Source organism: Rattus rattus, chromosome 2, assembly GCF_011064425.1.
Source record: "Rattus rattus isolate New Zealand chromosome 2, Rrattus_CSIRO_v1, whole genome shotgun sequence".
Taxonomy (NCBI): domain Eukaryota; kingdom Metazoa; phylum Chordata; class Mammalia; order Rodentia; family Muridae; genus Rattus; species Rattus rattus.
The window spans coordinates 79,954,169-79,962,336 of NC_046155.1; the positions used below are offsets into that span (position 1 = coordinate 79,954,169).

The 8,168-nt window shown below is 48.4% G+C and overlaps 1 protein-coding gene across 1 annotated transcript in view; it reads right to left on the reverse strand.

Annotated features, from left to right (window-relative positions):
• The window catches only part of Scnn1b (sodium channel epithelial 1 subunit beta), a 59,956-nt gene extending 56,668 nt beyond the window's left edge, over positions 1–3,288 (reverse strand). The window contains exon 1 of the mRNA XM_032892746.1: positions 3,206–3,288. The gene's annotated coding sequence lies outside the window, so the exon portion shown is untranslated. The remainder of the gene's footprint in view (positions 1–3,205) is intronic.
• Positions 3,289–8,168: the final 4,880 nt, after the last annotated feature.

Consider the following 8,168-nt stretch of genomic DNA (forward strand, 5'->3'; position numbering starts at 1 on the left):
TAACCCACACTTTTAAAAGGAAATGTAGGGCTGGGGAGATGGTTAAGTGGATAAAGCACTTGCTGTGCAAGGGGGAGGCCGGAGGTTACAACGTCAGAGTCCTACATACAAACTAGGAGGGTGTGGAGGCCATGGGTAATCCCCATGCTCAGGGAAGGAGCAGAATCCAGGGGCAAGCTCACGACCTAAACTAGCCAGATCGACGAGAGATCCAGGTTCAGTGAGAGATGCAAAGGCTGGTGGAAGATGTGTGATACCAGCCTCTGGCTTCACACACAAACACAAGCATACAAACCACACAGAAAAGCATGTTAACAGAGAGAGAGAGGGAGAGAGAGGGAGAGAGAGAGGGAGAGGGAGAAGGAGAGGGAGAGGGAGAGGGAGAGGGAGAGAGAGAGAGACAGAGAGAGAGGGAGGAGAGAGGGAGGGAGAGAGGGAGAGAGGGAGGGAGGGAGGGAGGGAGGAATATCTATCTTCTATCTATCTATCTATCTATCTATCTATCTATCTATCTATCTATCTATCTATCTATCTATGAATGACACTGTGGAGCCCTGGCTGTCCTGGAACTCACAGAGATCTCTCTGCCTCCTGAGTGCTGAAACTAAAGAATGTCCACCACCACTGCCTGGCTCTTTTTAAATTAATTTTTTTCTATTTATTTAATTTTATGTGTATGTACCAGATGTGTGCCTGGTGTTCACAGAGACCAGAAGAGGGCGTCGAATCCCCTGGAACTGGAGTTAGAGATGGGTGTGAGCCACCGCATAGGTGATGAAATTGAGTCTTAACCGCTGGACCGTCCTTCCTCGCCCTCTTACCCTGGGCTTCTGCCGTTTCAGCTGTCTCCTGTATTCCAGAGATGTACACCAGAAATCGTTTCTGCGTCTTAGCTCAGGGCCTCTCTAACTACCACACTAGGTCCTTTTTAGTACCACGGCGTGCTTAGACTCTGATGTGAGCTGGCCTTGGCTCCTTCCACTGCTCGGGACTTTGGTTGTCCTGGAGGTGTGGAAGAGTTCCCAAGTGGTAGCTCGGCACTGCCTCCACCAAGGGCAGTTTTAGTGTCTCCCCTGAGTTGTATTTGCATCATCCTAGTGGGCACTCAACAGTTTGGAAAGGCTATTGTCTTTAAGCCCATTCCACAACTGTGAAACTGTGGCTCAGAGACAGGACTCTGCCTGACCTGAGAAGGGGCGAAGCCGGATTGAACTGGAATCTCTCTAACTTTGGCATTTTGCTAACCTGGCTGTGATCAAGCATTCTAACACACTTATTTATTTGTTTCGGGCTTTTGAAACAAGGTCTCACTATGAAGCTCCGTGGCTTAGCATTTGCTATGCAGCCATGACTAGCCTTGAACCTGCAGTCCACCTGTGCCTCTTGAGTACTGGGATTACTGGCATGTGCCACCCTGCCATGCTCCAGCTAACTCCGATGGTCCTATTAGACCTTTGAGGATGGTGATAATCTTCTTGAACTATTATCTGGACACAGAGGTGCGGGGCACACCAGGAGACTGGGCACCCAGGTTTGTCTGCCCATGATTCTTAAATTTATGTGTCTCTCTGTGTTTGCATCCTGTGTGGTGGTATTCTCAGAGGCTGGAAGAGGATGTCAGATCTCCTTAAACTAGAGTTATAGGTGGTCGTGAGCGGGGTTGGCATGGGTGCTGGGAACCGGATTTGAGTCCTCTGGAAGAGCAGTAACCACTGCTAGCTCCCCAGTTCTCCACCCCAGCCCACAGTTCTTAATCATCCTGTCTCCTATTGGATGGTGAGAAGGACATTGCCTACTGTCACAGACAGCCCCTCAGTGAGGCTTTTGGTGTCATCTCCGCCTGCTGGGCACAGACAGGCTTGAGGACTGGCTCGTTCCTGACCCTTGAGCTCAGTGGAAATTGGAGGTAGAGGGGAAATGAATTTGTCCTTGACCACAGATAGTTAGCACAGAGGTGGGCTTGCCTGTCCGTGTGCTTTGGAGCCTGTCTTTTGTCCGTGTGTACTTGTATTTACTGTCTATACATATATGCACATATATGTCTTCTGTGTGTGCAATGAAAAAGAAGGGACCTTTGTTCCCAAAATTCATATCCTGTGAAGTTAGTTTTCATCAAAGAACAAGAATCTGGAACCTGACCCTGAAATGGTAATTTATAAGTCAGTCCCATGACCATGCAGCAACATAGATGGTTCTAGAAGGAGTAAGTGGAGTTGAGGGTAAGCCACCATTGCCCAATGGTGTGGATGGATTATACAAATAGCATTTGTATCTGCCCCAACTTTACATTTTTACATACTTCCTATGGGCTTGTACATGTACAGGTGTTGAGAAAGGTCTAGAAGAAATATTTTATTTGGAGATGATGGTTACTTTTAGGGAACAGGGACATCAGACTCGGAAAGTTTGAGAGGACCCTTCTATTTGCTTGCTGGCAGATGTCCCATTATGGGACTTTCCAGGTGCTCATCCAGGGACCACGTCAGAGCTGGATGGACTGAGCTGTTCCAAGACCCTCCCTGATGGAGATTTCTGGTGCGTGGGGAAAACTCTGTAGCTTCCTTGCTGAACCCCATGTCTCGTTTCTTCCCCTTTGTTCTGTTCTCTGTCCTTTATGTCCTGTGTTCAGCACATCTATGCTATGTGACATTCTCTTGACATTAACTTTGTGCTAAAACTCCCGGAATGGTGGAGAAACAGCACAGGTTGGGACTTGGATCTGGGCTCCTCCCCCCATACTGCCTCTTACAATGGTGCTCCCCAGAAATGACTGGCCTGTGCGCATCCACCCTCCCCCTCACTAATCCTCAGTTTCTTTACTGTGAAAGGGGACCCCGAGAGAACATTCGGCAGGCATTGCTTCGCAGCGACGCATGATACTCCCAAGTTTTGCTATTGTCACCTTTTGAACTACAGCTTGCCCCGCCCACTCCGCATGAGGACTTGACCACAGCCCTTCCCTCTAGCAGCGACAGACGTGCGACCCTCGCTGGATCTCTTGCTGAGCGAGTCTTTTCCCCTGTCTTCCTGCGTTCTCAGCAGGTCCAGTCCCACTGTCCCCACAGTAGCGAGTTTGGTGATGGCCAGGCACCCTACGTCCTCCTGTGGGAAACTGAGGCTGGGTAGCCGGCTCTCAGACGCTGTCAGGGACGGAACTGCGGTCATTGCCCGGGTGCGAGCGCGCGCGCGGAGGTCGCTGTCATACCTGTTTAGAAAGCTGCTCCAGTGTGCAGTGATGGCAGCTAAGGTGGTGGCGTCCGTCCGAGTGGCTGTGGAGCTGGGTCACCTGTAGAGCCGGGGACGCTGTAGGCGGAGGGAGCGCGGAGGGCGGGGACCAACCGGGAGGGCCTGCGGGAGGAGCCTGCCTTCCTGGGTTAGTCCGGCTACCTGCACCGTCAGGCTCCCAGGCCACTTTGTTCCAGTTGACAGGCTCCAGGTCAGTATCCTCTGTAGTCCCCACAGGCCATTTCTCACCTCCCAGTCCCATTCTCTATACACAAGGTGGGGGTGGGGGTTAGGGGAAAGCAACGACAGGGGACTCCATGCCCTACATTGGTGCAGAAAAGCCTTCCTCCGTGTATCCTTACTCCATAACCAGCGTAAGCCACGCATGCTTCAGCGCATCACATACACGGTGACACATCACCTCACAGCCCCATTCTATTAACGTAGAGATTTCACTTCCCAAGGTGGTTTCAGGGACGCTCTGCTGTTGATCTTCCCAGAACATTCTTGCTCATGGCCGATCATGAGACATACCCTCCACTTCTGCGGTAGATAACGACAGGCCACCCAGAAGTCTGGCAAGTAGACTCCTTTCCAGTGAACCTACCCGCTACACTTATGGTGTAACTTCAAATAATCACTGTTACTCCTGGGCTAGGGGCTGCATCTGGCTTGTCCTTTCCAAATTGAAGTTGAGCCTCCGTGTTTTTTTTTTTTTTTTTTTTTTTGTTTGTTTTGTGTTTTTTTTTTTTCGGAGCTGGGGACCGAACCCAGGGGCCTTGCACTTGCTAGGCAAGCGCTCACCACTGAGCTAAATCCCCAACCCCGAGCCTCCGTTTTAAGAGGAGAAGAGGTGGCACTTTAAGGGGTGATTAGGAGACCCCTTAGGAGTGGGATAGCTCATCTACTCAGTTAACAGATTAACTCATCTATTTGGGTAACAGATCAATGGTAATCTCGTCTTTGCAGCCAACTTGACTAGATCTCCCAGGAGCACCCAACTTGACTCTGGGGCTCTGCCAACAAGAAGGGCATCACCAGGTGCAGGACCTAGTGACCTTGGTCCAGAGCCGGGAGCCCAAACAAACTTTTCTTTTGAACGTATCCATATCGTGGTATTTACCACAGAATAGACTAAGGGCACCTGTACTCATCACTCCCTCCCCTCCCCTCCGCTGTCTCCTCTCCTCAGATCAAAGCTACCCTCTGTCCATTCAGCTTTCTTTCCTGTAACCATGGTTCCATTTCCTGTGTATCTTTCCACAGATGCTTCTAATATATGAGTTCTTGAAGACTGCATCACAGGTACCTATAATACTTTTAAAAATCTTTGAAGACTCCAGAGTCTTCATGTGCATGGCTGTCCTAGTTTGTTTTCTATGCTGTGATAAATACTAGAAAGGACGCCAAGGTAGGAACATAAGCAGCTCTGGAAGTCAGAGCTGAAGCAGAGGCCGCGGTACACCAGCGCTTACTGGCTTGTGCCCCATGATTTGCTCAGCCTGCTTTCTTATACAACCCAGGACCACCTGCCAGGGGGTGGCAGCTCCCACAGTGGGCTGGGTCCTCCCACATCAATAATTAATCAAGAATGCCCACAATCTTGCTGACAGGCCAATCTGATGGAGACGTTTTCTCAATTGAGTTTTGCTCTTCCCAGAAGACCCAAGCTTGTGACATGTTGACAAAAACAAACAAACAACAACAACAAAAACCCAAAACCCAAAAAACACAAAAAACAAACAAACAAACAAAAAACCAGGCAGCACCAAGAGTTATTCCCCATTGCTATTTTCTAGGTGAGAAAAGTAACACACTGGTGCATGCCCTCAGTCTTAGCATTTGGGCAGAAAGGCAGGAAGACCCAGAGTCTGAGGTTAGCCTGGGCTACATAGTAAGGATGAGGTAAGCCTGGTCTGCACAGTGAGACCTTGTCAAAATAAAATGAAATAAGTGAATAAACGATAAACGAATGACTAAAAGTTAAATCAACACTGATATTATAAAAGTATTTTCAAAGGTGATATGGCTCAGGGGGTAAAGTGCTTGGTATGTAATCATGGAAACTGTTTGTATCCCCAGCATCCATCTATGTGGAATGGTAGCATGTGTTTGCGGTCTCAGTAACGGAAGGCTTGACAGGTGGATCCTGGGGGCTTCCTGCCTAGCCAGTTTAGCCAAAATGGCAACTTCCAGATTCAGTAAGAGACCCTGTCTCTTTTTTAAAAGATGGTGGCAACTGATAGAAGAAATACCTGGAGCCCTGAAGTCTACCTCTGACCTCCAGATATGCATTCTAAGTCAAGTACACCAGCATGCTCATTCCTGCGCGCACACACACACACACACACACACACACACACACACACACCCTTCCTCCCCCATAAAATAAAATATTTTGCCATCACACAGTAGCAATAAATTACTTATGCCCTGACATAAATATAATGCTCTTACAAAATATATCTTTCTGGAATGGAGGCTTCTGGCAGGGCACTGTTAGCATTTCACTGACTCTCTTTTTTTTTTGCCTGGCTCTCTAACAGGCCCTCAGACTGTCCTGTGTGCTTCTGCATCTGGTCTATTGCCCTGTGTTATTTCAGTGCAAAACGATGAGAGAATCCCAGCTTTGGCATGCCTTAAAGACAGCCTGTCCCTATAGGAGATTCACGCTGGATTTGGATCCCCATTGTAAGGTGTGGACAGGATGCTGTTCCAACTTTTTAATCAAACCATTGCATTTAGAGGTGGGGCCTTTGGGAGGTGACTGGCACTAAGTCATCAGGGTGGAGCACTATGATTGAGTACTGGTGGCTTTATGAGAAAGAGAAAGGGCTGGGCTTAGTGATCATACCTGTAATCCTGGCACCCAGATGCTGAGGCAAGAAGAGTATGAGTTTGAGGCCAGCCTGGGCTATTAGTGATATCCTGTCTCAAAAGCAAGCAAGCAAGCAAGCAAGCAGGCAGGCAGGCAGGCAGCCAGCCAGCCAGCCAGTCAGCCAGCCAGCCCACAGGAGAGAGACCATAGTATCTGGGTACACAGAGTCTGTCCTTCCTTTGCTGTGATACCCTGGATCACCTTAGGATTCTGTCAGCAAGAAGGCCAGTTGAGCGCCTCGACCCTGGTCTAGAACTGTATCATAGCAACAGAAAACCAATTAAGGCACTGACTATTGCTTTTGCACTTTGTTTCTAAATTGTATTTATTCATTTGTGTATTTATGTATCCATTTATTTAGTGTGTGTGTGTGTATTGTGGGTACATACATGCATGCATGCACATGTAGAACAACTTGCAGGAGTCTGTTCTGTCCTTTCACCACCAGTGTCCTGGGGATGGAACGCTAGTCATCAGGTTTAGTGTCAAGCATGATCGCCAGCAGAATCAGCCCAACGGCTTTGCGCTTTGAATGCAGCCATTTGCTTGGTTGAAAAGACACGTGATGCCCTGGTGTCATTATGAAGGTGAAGTTGGACTTTTTATTCTCTTTGGAAGGGTCTTTAAAAACGACTGCTCCAGCATCTTCAGGAGGGAAACCGTTACTAGTGCTGTCACATGCCTACAACAATGGCCACTTCATATGGTTCAACCCAACGTGTGCTATTGTGAAGACTTCTTTTGGCTGGGCTGTGTTATAGATGTTATAGGTGTTAGAATGAGCTCCGTGGGTTAGAATGAGTGGACCTGGGCTGTTGTGCACAGATCTGTACAGCTCACTTTCCTTTGCTGTCATGATTTCTCATGAGGGGGAATGGGAGATATCAAAAAACTCTGGATTGCCTGATGGCAGATTGAGAGAGAGAGAGAGAGAGAGAGAGAGAGAGAGAGAGAGAGAGAGAGAGAGAGAGAGAGAGAGGGAGGGAGAGAGAGAGAGTCTGTGATCGTGCAGATGTACATGTGAACGAATGTGTATGGAAGCCAGAGATTGGCACCAGGTGTCTGCCTCTCACTCTTGACCTTAGTTTTTGAAACAGGATCTCTCACTGAACCTGGAGTCCAGCGACTGAGCTTGCTAGCTAGCCAGTGGCCTCTAGGGATTCCTCACTGAGCTGCTTACTTTTTTTTCTTTTTTTGGCAACCTGATGCAAGCTAGGGTCATCCAGGAAGTGGGAACCTCAGTTGCGAAAATGCCTCCATCAGATTGGCCTGTAGGCAAGCCTGTAGGGGCATTTGCTTGTTTAATGATTGATGTGACAGGGCACAGCCCACTGTAGGCAGTGCACCCTTGGGCAGGTGGTCCTGGGTGATGTAAGACTGATGTGAGCCTGGAGAGCAAGCCGGCAGCATTTTTTTCTCTGTGCTCTCTGTTTCAGTTCCTGCCTCCTGGTTCCTGCTTGAGCTCCTATCCTGGCTTCCCTTGATGAGGGACTCTAACTTGTAAGATGCAATAAATCCATTCCTTCCCAAATTTCATTTTGATGGTAGTGCTTATCATTAGTGACAGGAAGCAAACAAAAACACTCACTTGTCTCCATCTCCAGTTCCAGAATGAAGGACGGATGCTGTCAAGGTGCATAGGGGCTAAGAATCCAAACTCAAGTCTTCACGATTGCATGACAGTCACTTTGCTGACTTAGCCATTTCTCAGTCATCTGGGCTGACATTTTGTTGTTGTTGATGATGGTTTTTTAAATTTTCTTTTTGAGACAGGGTATCATGTAGCCCAGGCTGGCCTCAAAACCACTACACATCCAGGGTGACTTTGAACTATTGATCCTCCTGCCTTCCCGTCTCTAGTGTGGGATTACAATAGCAGCAAGCCCAATAGAATTTAAGGCTGTGATTTAAGTCACTGAGAACAAAGAGCACTGTGTTCTCAAAGACAGCTTGACCAAACCTGCCTCCCTCCGCTTCTCTGATAGGGATGCTGCTCTGAGGACAGAGCACCGCCTACATTGTAAGATTGGAGTCAGGTATTTATGGATCTAGTGGCTAGTCTTTG